Source organism: Lepidochelys kempii, chromosome 3 (assembly GCF_965140285.1).
Source record: "Lepidochelys kempii isolate rLepKem1 chromosome 3, rLepKem1.hap1, whole genome shotgun sequence".
Classification (NCBI taxonomy): Eukaryota; Metazoa; Chordata; order Testudines; family Cheloniidae; genus Lepidochelys; species Lepidochelys kempii.
The window spans coordinates 198,551,753-198,571,250 of record NC_136382.1 but is presented as its reverse complement, the minus strand read 5'-3'; the positions used below and the strand labels follow the sequence as shown (position 1 = coordinate 198,571,250).

General features: G+C 38.3%; 1 protein-coding gene across 1 annotated transcript in view; it reads left to right on the top strand.

Annotated features, from left to right (window-relative positions):
- The window catches only part of MACROD2 (mono-ADP ribosylhydrolase 2), a 1,318,211-nt gene that overhangs the window by 915,369 nt on the left and 383,344 nt on the right, over nt 1-19,498 (top strand). The gene's annotated exons all lie outside the window — the stretch shown is intronic.

Below are 19,498 nucleotides of genomic sequence, written 5' to 3'. Positions count from 1 at the left end.
AATTAGTATTTTATTATTATTATACAAACAGCATCCAATCTGACAATGATTGTGATCTTGTTGTACAAGTAAAATAGTCTGTGCCCCAAAGAGCTTATAGTTTAAGGCCCTGATCTTGCAAAAACTTATGCACGTTATTATCTTTACACCCATATGGCTCCAGTGGTGCAAAGTTAAGCATGAGCAAATGCTTTCAGGATAGGGTTCTGTGGAGACAAAAAACTAAGATATGAGGAACTTTGTACATTGTGCAGGGAAAGTGGCCACAGTGATGGGGACGTGTCTTGTTAGTTCCATCATTTTTTGTTGTTTTTATTTTTTTAATTTGTTTGCTCCCCATCTGGTGATTTATGAAGGGACGAGGGAGAGGGATACTATCAAAAGATGGCAAATATTTATATATATGAATATACATTTTTATTATTTTAAGTCAACCTGTCCATTGTTAGTCATCCACTTTCTTGTAGTAATCACAGGACAGATGACCATTGAAGAGTTATTTGAGGTGGAAAGAGGTGGGTTCAAGGAGGGTGTGCCATACATAAAAAGCAGCATGGAGAAATGAATGGAGACTATTAGGGGTGGAGCGGATTCTTTACTGGTAGATACAAATATATTTCTAGCGTTAAAATCTAGTAAATTGCTTTTTTTGCATTTAATGTTTTAAAATGCATATAGAATTATAATAGGTAGTGTTGTTATTTTTAATCTCTCTTAAGGTTAATAGAGAGACTAGCAGTGCAGCAAATGTAAAAAATCATGGAAGAACTAAGTGCCACCATAATAATCATTACTTAGTTATTGTACAAACGTCAGATATATTAACTTGCAGCCATTGTGCTGAGTTAATATTAGGATTGGCTAATCAGATATTATGCAGGAGAAAAAAGATTCACAAAAACATGACAGCTTTATTATTTTTTTAATGTAAGAAAAATGTAAAATCTTTTTATCATGTACCAGTATCAGTATAGCATTGGATAGGCTGATTCCAGGCTTATTATTTTGATAGTTGTTAATTTGAATCAGATTTCAGAAAGTGGAAAAGGAATTACTTTCTTGTACAGTTCTTTTTTTTCTTCTTCCAGCTGTATTAATGTTACTGATGAGAAGATTACAGCTGCAGTTTAGAAACTTTAGAAATCACCAGATATGGACTTATTGCAGATAAATCTTTGCCTCCGTCTCCAAATCCCTTATCTTCTAGGGAAAATTCTGGGTTTCATTCCTGGACATTTTGGATAATGTACACACTTTTTTCCTTAAGTCTTAACATGGACATATTTTTATTAGTTTGCAAAAAGACGCCAGACGTGATGCATGTGTATGGAATTTACTAGCAAATGAAAAGCACAAACAATTACAGCTCATTTTATGAGAGCTGGATTAATCAATAGAAAGTAAGCCCCTGCGTACAAGAAACATGGTTCCCTGAGGTAACTAAAAGGAAGTTAGATAGAACCTTGAGTTCCTTTTCCCAGGTAATGGTACTTTTTGAGATGGTCATTGAATTTTTTTTAAGCTGAAAAGCTAAGGCACAGCTGAAACACTATATAGTATGGCAGATGGAGTTTCCATATGTATTTGTTGTTTTCATTGGCGTACAAGGAACAGAGCATACTTCTGCCAAGACACTCTGGTTTTCCATAGTTTTTTATAAAAGGCTGTCAGCACACAAACTCCTAACTGAGCTCCTGCTCTGCATTTCAATATTTGCCATCTAATTTTCAAGGAGATGTGAGAATGACACTTTTTTAAAAAACCAAGCTATTGATCCCTGCTTTTTTTTTCAGAACTCTCAGACATGACTCTTGAAAGGGCATTTTCATCTGGTAGCTGCTAAGGGCAAGTCTCTGTGTGAGATCTGAAATGCTGACAGATTTAAGAAAGGGTGACAGCAGTTCCTGTGCAGTGATGAACTTGCCAGTGATGTTGTGTTATGTAATACATTTGGGAACCAGGGCACATACACAACACACAAAGATCTGCTTAGTGGTGCTGGTGGTGGTTGTGTTTTCCCCCTCACACACACGCTTTAGGGATTCCCATTGCCTAGGACAGCAAGTGACTTTTTTCTAGTCCATATAGATGTTCATCACAATAATATCTGAGTGCACTCCAGTTATGCATTAAGCAACGTGGCTGCACACCTGGCATATGGTGTTTATTATCTCAGCCTCTCTCTATGGGGAGAGGTGTATGTAATGAGTGTCTTGTTTTGGTAAGGTCTTAGGGTTTTGTTTTTTAAATATACTTCACTTCAGGTGATCTTATGGGATAATATGTCACATAAGCTTGTTTCTAAGCTACTCTTATAATGAATATTGTTTCACACATGCTAATAAGAAAATATTTATTTTCTTTGTTAAATAATATATGGTCCTGATTCTGCAGTCAGATCCCTGCAGACAAACCATGCGCACATGCAGAGCCCCATACACTGAAAGTTGAGCTTCAACTCAAACTCAGCGGGGCTCTGGTCAATTTGTAGGGTTCCACCTCTGTGGATCCAATTGTGGGATTGAGGCCTGTGTTTTCCTCAGTGGTCTTGTAAATGCTTGGTTTGCTTTTCTTCTCCCTGGTCTCCTTAGGCACTCTGTTCCAGAGAAAAGCCTTTCCTGTTTGTATCACTTCAGAACACTCCTTCCTCAGAAAAAAAAGGTGTGAAGACGAAAGTAAGCCTCCTATTAAGTTTTGGCTAACAGCAGGTTCCTTTTCATGAGAGGACGTTTGATGGAGGAAAAGTCTGCATTCCTCCCAAAATGCACTCTCCACACTCCAGCTTCTTAGAATGCTTCGAAACACTTAGAAAATGTTCCAACTTGAACAAGTTAAAGCCGTGAGAAGGCCAGAGGCAGGTTTCCATTAAGGCACCATGCCAGAAGTCTAAAAGAAGACTCTGGGGTGTCTTCATTTTTCAAGACTGATGAATTCAAAGGAAGGATTAAATGTTTTAAAAAAATTAGTTAGAAAAGGCCTGGTGCTTATTTCTTGTAAGTCTGTGTAAAACAGATTAGAATCAGGCCCAAAGACTCTCTGAATTAAAAACTGTATTGTTTTTTACTTGCAGTTCTTAGTAATCTCTGATATAGTGATAAAATGATGATCAGCCAAAAAATAAAAAATAGAGAAGGCACAAGGAATGGAGACTTCTTGTGTCCCTGTAATCTCCTTGGTAGCGCTCTGTGCCTCAGTTTCCCCACCTGTAAAACCAGCATAATGCTACTTACCTCCTTTTGCAAATGGTTTGAATGTTACTGATTGAAAAGCATGGTATAAGAGCTGAGTATAAGTATTTATTATTAGTCAACTGAGAGATGACTTTAACAAGTACTTTCTCTTATGGCAGGAACATATTGAATTAATAATCGGAAAGAATTCCCAAGGATTGTTCACAGTCAATCCAGTATTGTTTGGAATTGCCAGCTATTAGAGTAATTACCAAGCAACAGAGCCACAATATTTACCTAGTATATTTTAAGATGAGAAAGATATTTGAGGTTAACTTTGTCAGGAGGGTTGTCTTCTAGAAAACTTAACTTATGCTGCACTTTGGAGTAAGGCCAAACTAAGTAAACAATTCTGATGTAAATTCTCCTTTTCAGGGTCTTCCAGTGCTTTTTCCTCTTTTCCTTGTTCAAAGAAAGGTCAATATCTGTTTGAAAAGTTTTTGTTTTTGTTTTTAAATCAAACACCTACATTCCCAGACTGTTTACACTGGTCACCATTAATAAATCTGATTTACTCACAATTACCAGAAGAAAATGTGCTTTGGAAATCTTTCCAGAAAAGACATCTCTGGAAAGAGACTAAGCACAGAATTTCACACCTAACGTGGTTGGTTCCCGCTTCTTCCCCGCCCCCATTACAGCTTGTAAAAACAAAGAGTTATTTAAAGGCTGCATTTTTGCCGCAGCTGCTATAGGAGTCATGGATTCCATGATTTTCATGTATTTTAACCAGTGTTCAAGACTCCGACATTTGGGAACTTTTGCAAAAGGGAAAGTGGATGTGGGATCGTAAACAGTGCGACTAATTTCACTGCGCATCTTGAGAGTTGCCAAGTTAAAACCTAGGCAGCATACATAGTTGGGAAAGGATAAGAATTCTCTTAAATTAGGGTTCATGTTTTGCCATGTGTTCGTGGCAGATCATAGATTCTGAGGATGGAGAAACATGAGCATTGGATAGGGATTTTAGGATGTTATCATCCATGTACTCCTGTGTTTTACTTACTGCCATATTACTTGTGATATAAGTTTGAGGTACTATTGCCACTTATTTTTTGTTGTTGTACTCTACCAATGCAAGAAATCAGTTTTAATACTTATTAAACTCACTTAGAAAGTAAAGACGTTAAAAAAGAATTAAAACGGAAAACGAAACAAAACAAAAATGCGGAGAAAACCCTACGAAAGTTTACATTTTAATAGGCTTCAGAGTGGTAGCCGTGTTAGTCTGTATCAGCAAAAACAACGAGGAGTCCTTGTGGCACCTTAGAGACTAACAAATTTATTTGGGCATAAGCTTTCGTGGGCTAAAACCCACTTCATCAGATGCATGCACCTGATGTTGTTTCTACATTTTAATAAACTCCCTTATTCTTTCTATCTCCTTCACAGGCCAGCTGTGGGTTTTTAATTGCCGTGTAGATGTAGCTGAAGAGGAAAAGCTAGGAGAATGCAGAATGTCTTTGATGCTTGTAGTTTAGTTGCTGGAAATTCACAGGGAACCCACATATTATGCACCCTTGTTAGCCGGACTTGAGACCAGACACGTTTTCTAGTATCAGGCTGTTCAGTCTTGTTTTTAGCTTGCCTCTCTGGTCAAAGCAAAGTGTTGCAAGGTTAAGTTTGTCCTGCATGCTAAACCAGACTGTGTGAGGCACAAGGTAAAGAGAGAGGAGGAGTAAGTGGAATAGGTATACTAGGGTGAGAGTAACAGCAGGAGCCCTAGGTTTATATCTAAAGAGTTACTTAGGACAGAGCTACGGAGTTGAAGCCATGTGAATCCTTCTCCTCGTTTGGTGTGGTCACAGCATATTCTAGATCAGGAAAAAGAAAGCCCAGTGTGGTTGAGTTCTGTTATCAGCATGTGTGACCCTGGTGTGCTGTTAGTCAGTGCTGGGAGGAAGATGTTGCCCAACGTTTCTTAAGTAAGTTCCTGAGGGTTTCCCTCAAAGAAGAAACGACAAATAACAGATCTTATCAAAAGTACCCAGTCAAAACAAAATTCCAAAAGTCCACATATGGACACTTCCTCTCATATTAAGATTCTCTTCTATTGCTAAAACTAATCGCTAATATTTTTGACCTCACCAGAACCTCCAAAAACCCCATCTGCACTTCCTTAGTCCAAATAAACTAGCTTCATGTCACTTCTTTGGCTGTGTTCTGTGGTTTCTTTCAACAGCAATTTCACATAATACATCTAGAGAATAAATTAGCATTTGAGCACCTACTTTGGACAATGTCAGATTTCAGCTAAGAGTAAAGTTTACCGGAACATGTGTTTGTTGCTGCAATGGGGCTGATCTGAGAGTCACTAGGATAGCAATCTATGTTTTTTCAGTGGTTAACTTGTAATTGCAATTATTATTAACATTAAGCATAGTTAAATATTATTATGTATGATAAATCTATAATGTATAAATATAGCAGCTACTAAATGGCAATTATAATATTTAAATAATTCTAGAAATCTCAATAGTACTTGTATAAGAAATTGTCACATGTATTATTTAACAGAGATCTTATTTCAGAAAGCATCGTGTCCACATTACTAATTGTTCTCTTCCTACCCTCAGTCCTTTTCTCTCTGGAATATATTTTAAATACTTAGAAATTATTAGCAGAGAATGTAAATTGATTAACTCTCAACAGTCTGAAAGCAGTATTCACATGATCTATTTAACAAGGAGAAACTTTGACTTGATTCCGGAATGGTGGCAGAAACATGAAGGGGCATATGAATGTTTAGCATATCTGGCATGTAAATACCTTGTAATGTTGGCTACAAAAGTGCCATGCAAATGCCTGTTCTCACTTTCTGGTGACATTGTACATAATAAGAAAGCAGCATTATCTCCCGTAAATGTAAACACACTTGTTTGTCTTAGCGATTGGCTGAACAAGAAGTCGGACTAAGTGGACTTTGTAGGCTCTGAAGTTTTACATTGTTTTAGTTTTGAGTGCAGTTATGTAATAAAAGAAATCTACATTTGTAAGTTGCACTTCATGACAGAGATTGCACTATACTAGTATGAGGTGACTTGAAAAATACTATTGCTTTTGTTTATCATTTTTACAGTGCGATTAATCGCGATTCATTTTTTTATTCACGATTTACAGTGCAAATATTTGTAATAAAATATACCCTTAGATTTCAATTACAACACAGAATACAATATATATGAAAATGTAGAAAAACATCCAAAATATTTAATAAATTTTAATTGGTATTCTATTGTTTAACAGTGCGATTAAAACTGTGATTAATTGCGATTAATTTTTTGAATGAATCGTGTGAGTTAACGGCGATTAATCGACAGCCCTAGTATTTAGGTTGTAAATTTTCCAGTGCGGAGACTCCCTCTTACTTACTGCCTCCCTCCTAAGTGACAGAAATATGCTAAGGTCTCTGAGACAGCAAGCAAGAGGAAGGGAAAAGAGCCTTGCTGTGCAAAAATACAATGGGGGCTCTGTTCTCTCCTGTGTCTGAGTCCCACTCAACCTGGGAGAAAAAGGGGGTTGACAGGGATCAGGTTACAGCTCCCTGATTCTGTGCTAGCTGGCTCCAGCATGAGCGAGAGCAGCATAGGGTCCATTCCAACTTACTCCTCTAGTGTATAGTCTCTAGACCTTGCACCAGTGGAGGATAGGCATGGTGGACGGGTGTGGTAGGCGCACAGATTGGCTCTGCTGGTTTTACAACAGCAGGGAATTCCCTCTTCCAAGGAAATTTTCTGCTGGTGAGTGACTGTCACACGCTGGCCTCTGCACTGCCAGGGTGGTGCAAAGGGGCTGCGTATGATGTTGAAGTTGGCCCTCTATGTGCAATCTTTGCCATGTTGGAGCTGAGAGAGAAAGGGGGGGCAAATAAAGGGGAAGTCGTAAGTGACCTTCAAAATCTCTCTGATGGGTGGAGGGAGATGTACACTTGAATACTAGGGATTTTATGTAACACATCTAACGTATTAATATTATGACAAGTACTAGCTCATTGTGCAGCAACACAATAAAAAAACGACACAGCGGATTTCTTTTCTGTGCCTAATCGAAATACCTGAGAGCCAAGAATAGGTGCTTCTCCTTTCCATGCTCCTTGCCTTTTCTATCCCTATGCTAGATAGGAACGCTGCCATACATCATTGGAAAGAGCAACTGCAGTTGAGGCAGAGAAAGAATTTAAAAAAAAAAGTCAGACAGTGCACTATAATGAATAACTGTTAGTGTTTCCAAACAGGGGTCTTGTTTTAGAAGGTATATTCTAGTACAGGGGTGGCCAAACTCTGGCTTGTGAGCCACATGTGGCTCTTTTACATTTAAAGAATGACTCACCAAGCCCCCCCCCCCCAAGCCCCTATTCTCCACATACCACCAGACTTGGGGGCTGGGGGAGCTCGGGACCCCTGCCTGGTAGTGGGGTAGGAGTTTCTGCCCAGCGGGGGGGGGGGGGTCTTGGGGCTTCAGCTCCGTGGGGTGCACCTGCCAGTGCTTGAAGCTTCAGTGGGGCTGAAGCTTGAAGCCCTGGCAGGTGCCTCTCCCATGGGGCAGAAGCCCTGAGCTCCTGGCAGGTGTGCCCCAGCTCGCGAACTTCTAAAGATTGTCATATGAGGCTTGGAGGGTCAGTAAGTTTGGCCACTCTGATCTAGTAGTTCCTCCGCCTCCAATTGGTGGTAGTTGGTTGTGTAAATGATAGCTCAATTTAGGCCTGGAAATGGATTCTGACTTTATCTCTTCAGCACCTGCTTAATCCACTGTGTTTTACGGAATACTGAGAACCTATTCACCTTTCTTCTGTCTGGAGATGTGACACTCAAGAAAATTCAGTATCAGCAACAAAAATTCAGTGACAACAAGAAAATTCAGCGTCTACTACAGCATGATGAATTTTCAGAAAATAAAAAAACAGGGCTGCTTTATTTTTAAAATAGTCTATAAAATGCAAAGCATCACTGAATACATCAGCTTGAGGTGTTGAATTGAAAATATTATGTCCCGTTAATTTTAAAATCCGTTTTAATCTCTATTGTTTCTATTTCTCCTATCCTCCTGTCTATTAGCTTCTCTTTCCTCATACCTAAAGCAGTTTCAATAGCCTACGGTTGAATTTTAGGCTATTCATTTCTTTTACTGCAAGTAGGCTGTAGCCCACGAAAGCTTATGCTCAAATAAATTTGTTAGTCTCTAAGGTGCCACAAGTCCTCCTGTTCTTTTTGCGGATACAGACTAACACAGCTGCTACTCTGAAAATTGGTCATCGTGTTCCTTTTCTTGGCTCAGCTTTTTTAAGATAACAGTCTGGAGGAGTTTTTTTCTAAATGCCCTACCTGAGACCTTGCAAAGTAGCAGTGGACAACCTTTTTTTGACAATAATGCAAGAACAAATTAATGGCGTAACATAGGTATTCCAGAGATGTAATGAGATTTCCTTGAGCTATAAAGATCAACAGCAGTATTTTCACCAGAACATTAAATGTTAGGTCCCGATACTGCATGTATGCACATGCTTTAACTTCATGCAATCTACATAGTCCTACTGAAGACTATTCATAGTACATAAAGTTAAATCACACTCATAAGTCTTTGCAGGATTGGGGCTCCAATCCTGATACTTAAAAGCATACCTGATTACTGTATGTGACATATATTAAATAAAGAATTAATAAATATAGAGGCTCTGGCAGCTCTGGAATTATTTCCTATTTCATTAATACATCCCACCGGGATCCTAGTCTTCAGCTTAAAAATAACCTTCTCTGCAGCAGTAAATACATTAATGAAAGGTAAAAATAGATTATGAAAACACAGATGGTTTATCACAGATGAATAACATTAAATGCCAGAATTCACTTTTCTAGGTGTGTGATTCAGCGTGAATTCTGCATGTATTTAACAGCTTCTGTACAAAATAGAAACATTGTTAGTTTGGGGTTTTTTGGCAGTAGTGGTATATATGTTAAATTCTCCTTCAGGGTTTTTCGGAGTGAGGTGTTCAGAAACAAATCTTCTGTGCACCTTGTTGTGTACTGTTAAGTTTTAAATCAAAAGTTCAGTGCGTTTTTAACAAGCTAACTACAAAAATAAACATGGATAGCCTTTTTGTGTACCTGACAGCAAGTCTGGCATATAAGTCAAGCATCCACTGAACTGCTTTTATAGAAAAAAAATTCACCTTGTACACCCCTTCTACTCCTTTAAAATACACTTAGGATCAGGTTTCCGCTCACTAGAGCTGAATTCAGTTTATTTCTAAGCTGTCACTACTGTAGAATGGCACTGGATTGAGGGGCATTCAGTGAGAAGGCTAAATCTAACTGGCAATCCATTTCTTCATTTCCATTGTATAGCCAACCTTGACAAATTAATCACAACCAACTGTTGGCTGCAGTGCGGGGCAACCTATGCAGCACAGAAGACAAATGAGGCCTCATGCTTGCCTGACAGCCTAATCTTTCAACTTGCCCCATTGGACGGAACAAGGAGACACTTTGGTGTGTCTGTCACCAGTACCACCCATAAACAAAGTGTTTGCTTGCAGTCCTATGGTTAGGCTGATGTGATAAATTATTGAGTGCCAGTTCAGTACCTTGTCAGTCAGTGCTGCAGACCGAGGCTCGAATAGATTAGTCCTGATAAAGAAGAGTCACCATGCACTAGTTTCCAAGATCAGTGAAGATAACCTCACCTACATTAAATAGTGAAGAGTGATTTGGTGTGTGATCTCATGGGAGCTAGTTGGCTTCTTGGTTTAGGTGGAAATGTTGGGGCCACCGCAGAAAATCTTTGTCACGTTAATGATAATTGGTAACAGGCTCCTGCCAAGACAATTTGTTAATCCAATGAACAGGATAACAGAAGAAAAGAGAAAAGTGGCAACGTAAATGAATTAAATGTCTTCAGTCAAATAGACTCATTTTTGTAAAATAATTAAAATTATTTTCTTTAGCCATGCTTTTGAAAATGATGTAGCATGTGTATAACTTCTAAAAGTTGCATTCTGAATGTGATGCTTTATTTTAGTCGTGCCCCTCTTCATGATGTTGTTCTTTACTATCCACTGTTGTGATCTTAGTTTAGTGTTATTTTGCAGAATTACATATTGGGCCAGATCCACAGCTGGACTAAGCCAGATGTAACAGGGCATAGCAGGGCCCCCCTTGGTCCTGCCTCTGCTCTGCGCCAAAAATCACGAGGAGACCTTCTAGCTCAGCAGTCACCGGTGCAGTTTATTTACACAGTGCAAACCCACCACCTCTCACCATATATTGCTGGGGGTTCCAGCCGTTAAGGGCTTCTCTTTCTTAGAGCCAGGAGGGGAGAGCTACCCCTTTCCTTCCATTCTCTGGCTTCTCCCCTTTTTGCTTCCTTCCTCTGAGCCTGTATATAGCCCCAGGCTAATCAGGCTGGCAGCTGCACCGTCTCTGCCCATCAGGCTCAGGTTCCACTTTCCAATTTAATTTTGAATAACACAGTATTTATTTTATCTCAGTGGGGTTTGTAAAGTTTTTTATGTTACGTTAAATGCTTAGGTGAAGGGCTTACCTATAATAGGGAATTGAGGAATAAAATTTTCTAGTATATTTTCTTTGCCCATTAGCATAAGAAAAATAAGACAAAACCTAAAAGTGTAACAGCTTTGCAGCATCCACATAGAAAATATCATCTAATGCTCACATTTTGTGATTGTTCTCCTGCTCAATAAGAGCAAGTGAAATTTCCTTATTAAAACTGAGTAGCCCCTTACCAAATGAGTAGTCCCATTGACTTAATTTAGACCACTTGTTGAATAAGGTACTTTTCAGTGTGTGAAAGGGTACTTGAATATAGTTCTGAATGATCTGAACCTCCATAGGACTGATTCATGTTGGAACTTAATTCCTACTGAGTTACTACTCCATATATGATTATCAATGGTAAAACCCATCCAGTGGAGACTACATGCACTGTATGGTCAATAAGAGCAATACCGTCACCTTCCTCTCTACTTCTGGAGCACTAACCACTCCTTGAGACTCTCAAATGGGTTACTGTCACTTGTGCTTATTAACGCTGGGCGGGGAGATTATCAGTGTATTATATAGGGCTTGATTCTCATTTTCATACACTAACACCCCTTCACACTTTTCTGGCTGTGTGAACAGGACTTAAAATCAATATAAATGTAATTGACCAGAGTCATGTAAAGGCGCCTTAGTGTAAATGAGAATTAGGCTGTACAGTCTTTAAGTGTACTACAGAGCTGTCCATTGGTTGTTAGGAGGTGCTGATAACAGATTATTTTAGATGCTACCAGACACACCCTCTGAGCATCTGCATTGCTGCTGCTGAAATTTGGCCTGCTACACAGTATATTGACAGAACCTGTAATTATCCGATTCCGCAAAATACTGGAGCATACGGGTAGTCCTATTGACATCGGTGCAGCTACTCATGTGCTTAAAGTTTAGTCATGCTTAAGCACCCTGCTGAATTGGGGCCCTAAATATGCACCAGTGAATCTTGGTTGTGACTGTAGTAATTGCATCATTCCTCTTGTTAAATGTGAATACATCAGTCCAGCTGAAAGACAGTTAAAAGGTTTTCAGAATTCACTTTCATATTCCTTTGTTTTTATGATGTTAGAAGAGCATTTCTGAAAAGGAACGGGTGATACCATGAACTGTTTGGAATTCAAACGGCAGAAAAGCCACGATTAGAAGGCCTAGAACCTGTTAAACAAAAGTAGTTCCAAATATTAGGATTGCAGTTAATTAAATATTCCAAGATTGATCAGTACCTTGTGTATAGTTTAAGCTTTATGGACCAGATCATTACCAAAGTTTGAAAAATGAATATCAGTTGTAAGCAGAATATATATCCGTGTAAATTGCATTCATCAGGACAATTGCCCAGTGTAGGCTGTGAGCTTTCGACAGTGCAATCATAATAGCTTTTCAGTTGATACACTTTATGGCCGAAGAACATTAATCATTTTCTTATGTCTTTAATTACCATAAGGTATTATGCTTCTGTCCATAATAGGTACTAAATATTATACCATTGATAGGTTTTTAACCATGCTTTTCATTGTAGGTTGTAAACATAATATAGCAGCCCATGATGAGTTCCGAACATTTTTTTTAACCTGCTGCCGTTAACAGGACCAGCAAAGTAAAATCAAGTTTTTTTCAAGCTATAGTTACTAGTGGATTATATTCTTTTATTTTTCTCTTATCAGGGGTGAGCAAAAAGAACAACATAATTGCTAAATAACCCTCTCAATTAAGAGAAGATTTTTTTTGTCCATTTTAGAGAAATAAAACCCAGTTCCAAAACCAGAAAGATACTAGAAGTCACTGCATTTTGCATAGTAATAAATGTGACCTTGGCCCTGGGCGGAAATGATAACGCTACTTAGATGCTCGCTAATAACTGTGGACTGCTCTATGAGTCTTTTTATTTTTCTGTGTACTCTGTGGATTATAACATGGTAGCTTTTAGTATAGACTAATGTACTGGAAGCCAGTAGGTTCATTTAATAGAAATACATTAGACCCAGTGCTCTCCTCTAATCAAATTGTCAGCTATGATATAGATAATGTGTGTGCATGTTGGCATTGTTTATCTGTCATCCCTAATGAAAATTCCATTTTGTGGCATCTCAGACCAGACCAGTTGTCCTATGGCCTGATTAATGAGTTGTCACTATTTTACTGAATATAGGTAATCGGAAGCAGCAGTAGAATCCATCACATTTGGCATCGAAGTAATGTGGAACATTCAACATGTGACAAATCAGATTATTAGGAACCTTAATATACTTGATTTTTTAATACGTAAGGCTTTACAAAATTGCATTCAATCCACATCAAAAAATTTAACTATTATTTCTTTAATAATTGCAGAGTTTATTCAAAACCATTTCATTAAGGGCAGTCACTGAAGTGGGATTTCAGGCATCTGTTGGAAAAGAATTGATTTTCTAAGCTTTTCTTAGATTATTTTTGGTCTTTTCAGGGTTTTTTTGTTATTATTATTATAGTTGACCTCCTTGTAGGTTTGCCACAATGATTACCATACATTTTATGTGGATCTTGACCCCGGAATGTAGTTGAATGCTTTTTGAGTAGGAATTGATAGAAATATTTCTGTATGAGCAACATTGCCAGTAAATGTGAAAACCAACCAACCAAACTACCTCATCACTTAATGAACTCTTCCTGTTTTAAACAAGATTATTTTTCTTGATAATGAAGTTCTGTTTAATAAATGAACATCTTTAGCCAATTTTGTCAATGTCAGTGTTCTAAGCAGACAAGAAGAGGTCACTTTACCTTTTTTCTTTTTGAGTATATTTCAACCTTTGCTCCCCATTTTGTCATGCCTGGTGTCCTAAATTCTTTTCTCTCCATATACATGTTGTTTTCTCATTATCTACTCATTTTTTTAATTTGCAATTATCACCGTTACTATCAACACATTTCATGGGTTTCCTACTTTTTGTATGGAATAGTTCTGCTCGAATTCCATGTTTTCTCTTATTTTTGTAACTTGCATTATATGATCCCTGGTTTTAAATTACTCCCCAATATTTATTTTTCATATAGATTATTAAAAACTATTAACATCTGTGAATTCATCTATTAGGTCGTCTCATAGTCTTCCCTTGTCCAGTAACGATGAAACCCATTACAGCTTCCTCACAACAGATTGGTGATCATCCTAGTAGACCTGAAGTCAGCAAAACACTGAAGCACATATTTAAAATTAAACCTATTATTCAAGCCTCTGCTGTGCATTGGATAGGGATGGACTTAAACATGTGTTTAAATGTTTTGTTGAATCAGGGCCATAATTCCCATATAAATAAACAGAACACTTACATTAAATCATAGACATTAGTTTAATCCTTTGAATCTGGTATGTTGCCCTGTTTTACTCCAGGAAATCATTAGACTGAAGGCTGCAATAATTTATCCATAAATCCTGAAGGCCACATTGTGCTACCCTTAAAATGAGTGGGATTACTTGAGTTAAATACTTCTCAATGTGAGCAGTTATCAGAACCTTACCCAATTTCTTTCCTAGTCACTGTGTTCCTACTCTAATTTAACCTATGCTTTCTTAATATATTCAATGCTTCCTTGCTAGTTTAAGTGCAATTTGTGACCATTAGGCTATGTTTTCTACATGGTCACTCCATTACCTAAAATGTCTACATCTCTTTTAAGTGACAGCAAACCCTGTTATTTGCTATATCTACTTAATAGTTTTATTCAAATCTTTTACATGATTTAGATACAAGAAAGATCCCAAAAGTGTCCCTGGATACTGATGGGAACCAAGTCAGACATTTACAATTTTAGAGCAAGAGACAGTCAAGAAACTAGTGTATCTGCCACCCCTGCTCCCTTGAGCCTACCACTGGTACTTCTCAGTCACTCTTCTTTCCAATAGTTGTCCAATTCATTTTTAAACTCTTTATATAAGTTGCACTGATTGCTGCTCTGGGCAGTTCTTTCCTTGTTTCTATTGCTATCTGTGTAAAGAATTGCTTCCCAAATTCCTTTTTGGTGGAGCTTTCTTCACTTAAGTTCACACTTCCTCGTTTTTATGTTTGCAGTAGCTCAAATAGCCTTCTGGCAATTATGCTTTCTGTTCACCTGAGAATTTTGTATATCTTAGTGAGACCCACTCATAATCTCTTTTCTAAGGAACACAAACCTGGTTTCTGTAACCTTTTTGACGTTGAGATGCTTGATTCTCCCTTTCATTCAGTTGCCCTCCCTCCAATGTGTTCTCCATTTGTCAAATACTTTTAAATAAGGCAACAAGTGGTGAACACAGTAAATTAAACATGTCTTATCTAATCTCTATCAGTAGTAGTATAATTGACTCTGATTTGTATTTAACTGCTCTATTTATACTTCCTACAATTTTGTTATCATTTTGATCCTATTTTAAGCACTAACACATGATGTGTTAATGCCATGTGTGCCCTCTGTTACTCTTGATTACTTTTGTAATCCCTTGTATACCTACACTGTCTCTTCTGTGTTTTATTTTAAATCTTGTTTAATGACAGTAGGATAAGATACATGTTCCTGGGGCATTTACTATATTAATTTACTGTGGAACACTTATCTATTTTTGTTTCCCATTTAAGTGAATCCTGCCATATCTCTTCTCAATTCCGGCTCCATATCCTTCTCTGTCCTGTTTCGTGTCTCATTCTACTCCTATGCTGACTCCATTAAGCCTAGAGATGTTGGCCTAGCCCTTATAAATAAGGCTCAGATTTTGTCACGGTATTTTTAGTAAAAATCATGGGCAATAAACAAAAATTCATGGAAGCCTGTGACCTTTACAGTGATTTTTACTAAAAATATCCCTGACAAAATGGGGAGGGAGGAGGTTCCAGCACCCACACCAGCTGGGGGCTCTGGGGTCCCTCATCCCCGCTACAGTGGCTGGGAACTCTAGGGTCCCCACTGCGGCTGAGCTGCAGTGGGGTCCCCTCACTGCCTGTCACAGCTGGGCTGCTGTGAGGGAGTCCCCCCACTGCCTGCCGTGGCTGAAACACTGTGGGGTCTGGTCGCCACGTCTGGGCACGTGCGGGGGACACCTGCCATGGCTGGGCTGCTGCAGAAGGATCCCTCTCTGCGGGGGGGCTTCTGGCGGGCATGCAGGGGGCTCCTGCTCCAGGGGCTCCGCAGGGGGGCTGCTGGCCATGCCTGAAGAGTGCTGATTGACTGTTCTGCCCTGCAGCCCGGAATTGCTGTCAGCCTGCCTGGTTGCATTGATACAAGCCATTTTGTATTATACACTGAAAATAATAGCATCGAGTGAGAGGCCCTTTTACTATGATAAGTTAATGGAACTTGAATTATCTAACACCATTATTGCCTTTCCTTATAGTGTCTCTTGATTATAGTTCTTGCATTCCATATCAATAATGTAAAAGCTGACTCCTTTTTATGTTTTCCTCTCTTTTTTTAAGATTGTAAACACTTTTACACTTTCTAGTCCTACTTTCACTGCTTAATACTTGTTTGTCTGTCTCTCTATCTAGTAAGCTTACAAGCTTTCCCCTACTTTCTGCTGGCTTCCATACTCTCTTGCCATATGCCTGCCACTTCCCATGTCCTCTACTCAATCCAGGAATTTTATTTTCTAAGACAATTTGTCATATATCTAAAATATTGATGTCTAGCTGGAAAATGTGCTTTTCCTGAGTTGCAGTGAAGGGCATAATTAGCTGAGTGGAACCACAGGAGACATGTGACAAAGTAGTAGGGCAATCCCTTCATTTCTTCTGCCACTCAGCTGCATTTACAAGGAAATTGAGGTAACAGGTCAGTTTTCACTGAAAGGCTCATTGAAAATGCCTGATTTTTTAAGTGCAAGTCATCAACTTGTCTGGCGGGTAGTAAGTAATTTAAATTTCAGTTGTCCACACCAGCTTTTTATTTGTACTGGGCTCTCGAACAATAGAAATGTCTTAATCTGCCCCTGTCTTCACAGCTTGATCAAGCCAGCCTCAGGTGGCTTCTTTTCAGATCCTTTCTTTTCAGATATAACCCATCTTTCTAACTGGGGTCTATGCTTATTTACATTGACACGTTTGCAGAATAACTTGTAAAAGAATGTATGGTAAATGGCCAATTTATTTTTCCTGAAGGGTTATCCTCTGACAAATTAAATGATTCCACTTAAGGGTCAGGCTTTGCTGAGGTTGGGAAGAACAGAGATTTTGACATTTTGTTCTGATAAATCTTCATAAGTGAGAGGAGTTTCGGTTATCCACTAAAGCAAAACACAGTTTGCTAGTATAATGATGCTAAAAAATTTCAGCACCATACTTTGACAACTATTTTGGGTACACGCTGGATATGCTATTTAAAACCAGTGTTAATAAGATTTAAAGTTCATATCAAGAGTAAATTGGATTTGAACTTGTAGGATTGGAAGTGCTATTAACTACTTATTTAATTTCCTTTTTGATTGAAGTATGGAAGATTCAGAAACTGCATAATTGGGAGTGAAATGCAAATTATAGATGTTAGCAGAAAATAATATTTTTTAAAATTGTTGTTTGACAATTAATTTTATGATCTTTTTAAAGCACGAGGAACACGATAAAACCTAGGCCATTATTAGTTTATTTGACTAACACAATAATCTAACCAATATTGGAGATGAAGAACTGAATTCTCATTTACACTGAGTTCCCTTTATGATGCTGTGGCTGTGTAAAAGGGCCTAAAGTGGGTGTAAATAATACAATTTGTGTAAATGAGAAACCACCCTAAAAATAAGAGCCCAGGAGATGGGAGAATAAATGTAACCTTTTGGAGATTTTCTGAGAAATGATTATATTTTGGTCTATTATACAATCTTGTAAACATTTGCCCATGTGAGTAGTCCTATAGAGAGCAGTACATTTATTCACATGCTTGTTTGCAGGATCAGGGTCTTACATTGTGAGTATGTTGTTGTCCTTTTCTTCATTGTTTAAAGTAGGTTTTCCTAGGATGCTATCCTGTAGCACTGTTTCTATTTAAATCTATTTAATCTTTGATGTGGAATGTGACTGATATCCTGTACAGTACAATCAATAAATGTTAAATGTAGCATTGGAGTAAATGAAGACTCACTGCAGGATGGGTCCACATACTTTGCTTTGAGCTCCCAAAATCTGTACAATATGGCCGAGAAAGAAGTTAAGTAGCCGGAGCAAAGTGACCAACTGCTGATATATACAGTACCCCAGAAAAGTGAATATAGTTGTAAACCGACGGGATAAAAATATATATCTATATCTATATATATTTCCAGATGGATCTCATCTCTTGCCAAGTAAATGATTTCTACAAAAATTATGCTGAACGAATTACTGCATCTAGGTGAGGAGAAAAATTCTCCCTCCTTTAAAATTTGATGCAGAAAATGTTGAGATAATGCAGGGATATGTCATGCCAGACGTACGACACATGCATTTTTAGCATTTTATGTAGTGGAGGTTGATATCATACAGAATGATCTAATATGAAGTGAAAAACAGTGGCCATTGTAAGTACTGAATACAGGAAGTTTTTTCTTTCTTTCTTCCAAAATGTAGTGGCGTTTTTGAGCTCATATCTCTCTGGAAGCATTTCAGCTTTCAACTGTTGTAGATTTTCTGAATAAGTAACTGCTGGTCTGTGTGACCCTTTACTATGTTTTTATCACTACTGTAGGCAAGGTGAAAAATCAGTCTGAATAATATAGAGAAACCTAAAATCAATACTGCATTTGTTAAAAGAGCAAACTAACTAGATTAAATGTGCCTCAGATAGTATCTTGCTTTTCACCCAGCCTTCCCGGGGTCAGGGTACTGTAACGTCTTTCCAGTTTTCCAAATAAGACTTTAGGAGAAAATGATAAAAGGAAATTTTTGTTTCTGATTTTTCAGAAGGCACTAAGCATGTGTGTATTTTTTACCTAGCTCCCAATGCTCTCTTGGGAAATCTTTGATTTTCTTTGCAGTCTTGTTAGAAAGGAGATAAGAACTGTGCTTCAGTAGAAATAATGCCACACTTCTTTGTTTCTTCTCGTATGTGCAGAGCCTTTACTGAGTACTCTGTTGCTTTCTGATAATCCTACTAGGTTTCAGGGCTGCACTAGAAAGCAGAATAGCCAAAATGACCGTGGAAGTGGTTTTAAAGGGCAGTGCTGATATGACAAGGCTAAGGTGTCACTTTTTTTTTCCCCCAAGTCTTTAGTGGAATTGAGCAGCTTGTTTTCTTTCTATATTTTTAGCCATTGTCCATGTATAATTTCATTATTCTACAGGATAGCAAAGAGAGAGACCTGCAAGGGTGGGATAGTTTAATGGATCTGCCGATGGACAGGAGATGTGGGCTTTTTTTTTTTGCCTCTGGACAGAAAGAGTAAAATTCTGGCCCCATTGTAGCCAGTGGAAGTTTTGTCATTGAGTTCATTGGCGCCGAGATTTCACCTAAGGAATCCACTGAGAAATAAAACTAGTGTTCCACTAACTGTCTGTAGGCCAACTGGCTTGCTCGTGCAATGAAGTTGTATTCTATCTCTGTTTATTTTTTTAGAATATTTCCCCCCCTTACTATAAAGCAGATACATAGCTACTCTGGATACGTACTACAAGCATAATTATACAACTCTAGGCTAGGGAGGCATAGGTGTCTCGGAGTTATGAGCGCTCTATCCTTCCTATATTGCTATGTGGCAGGCTTGTCCTGGCTAGATCACAACTAGAAGGGAGGAGGGTCCTCGGG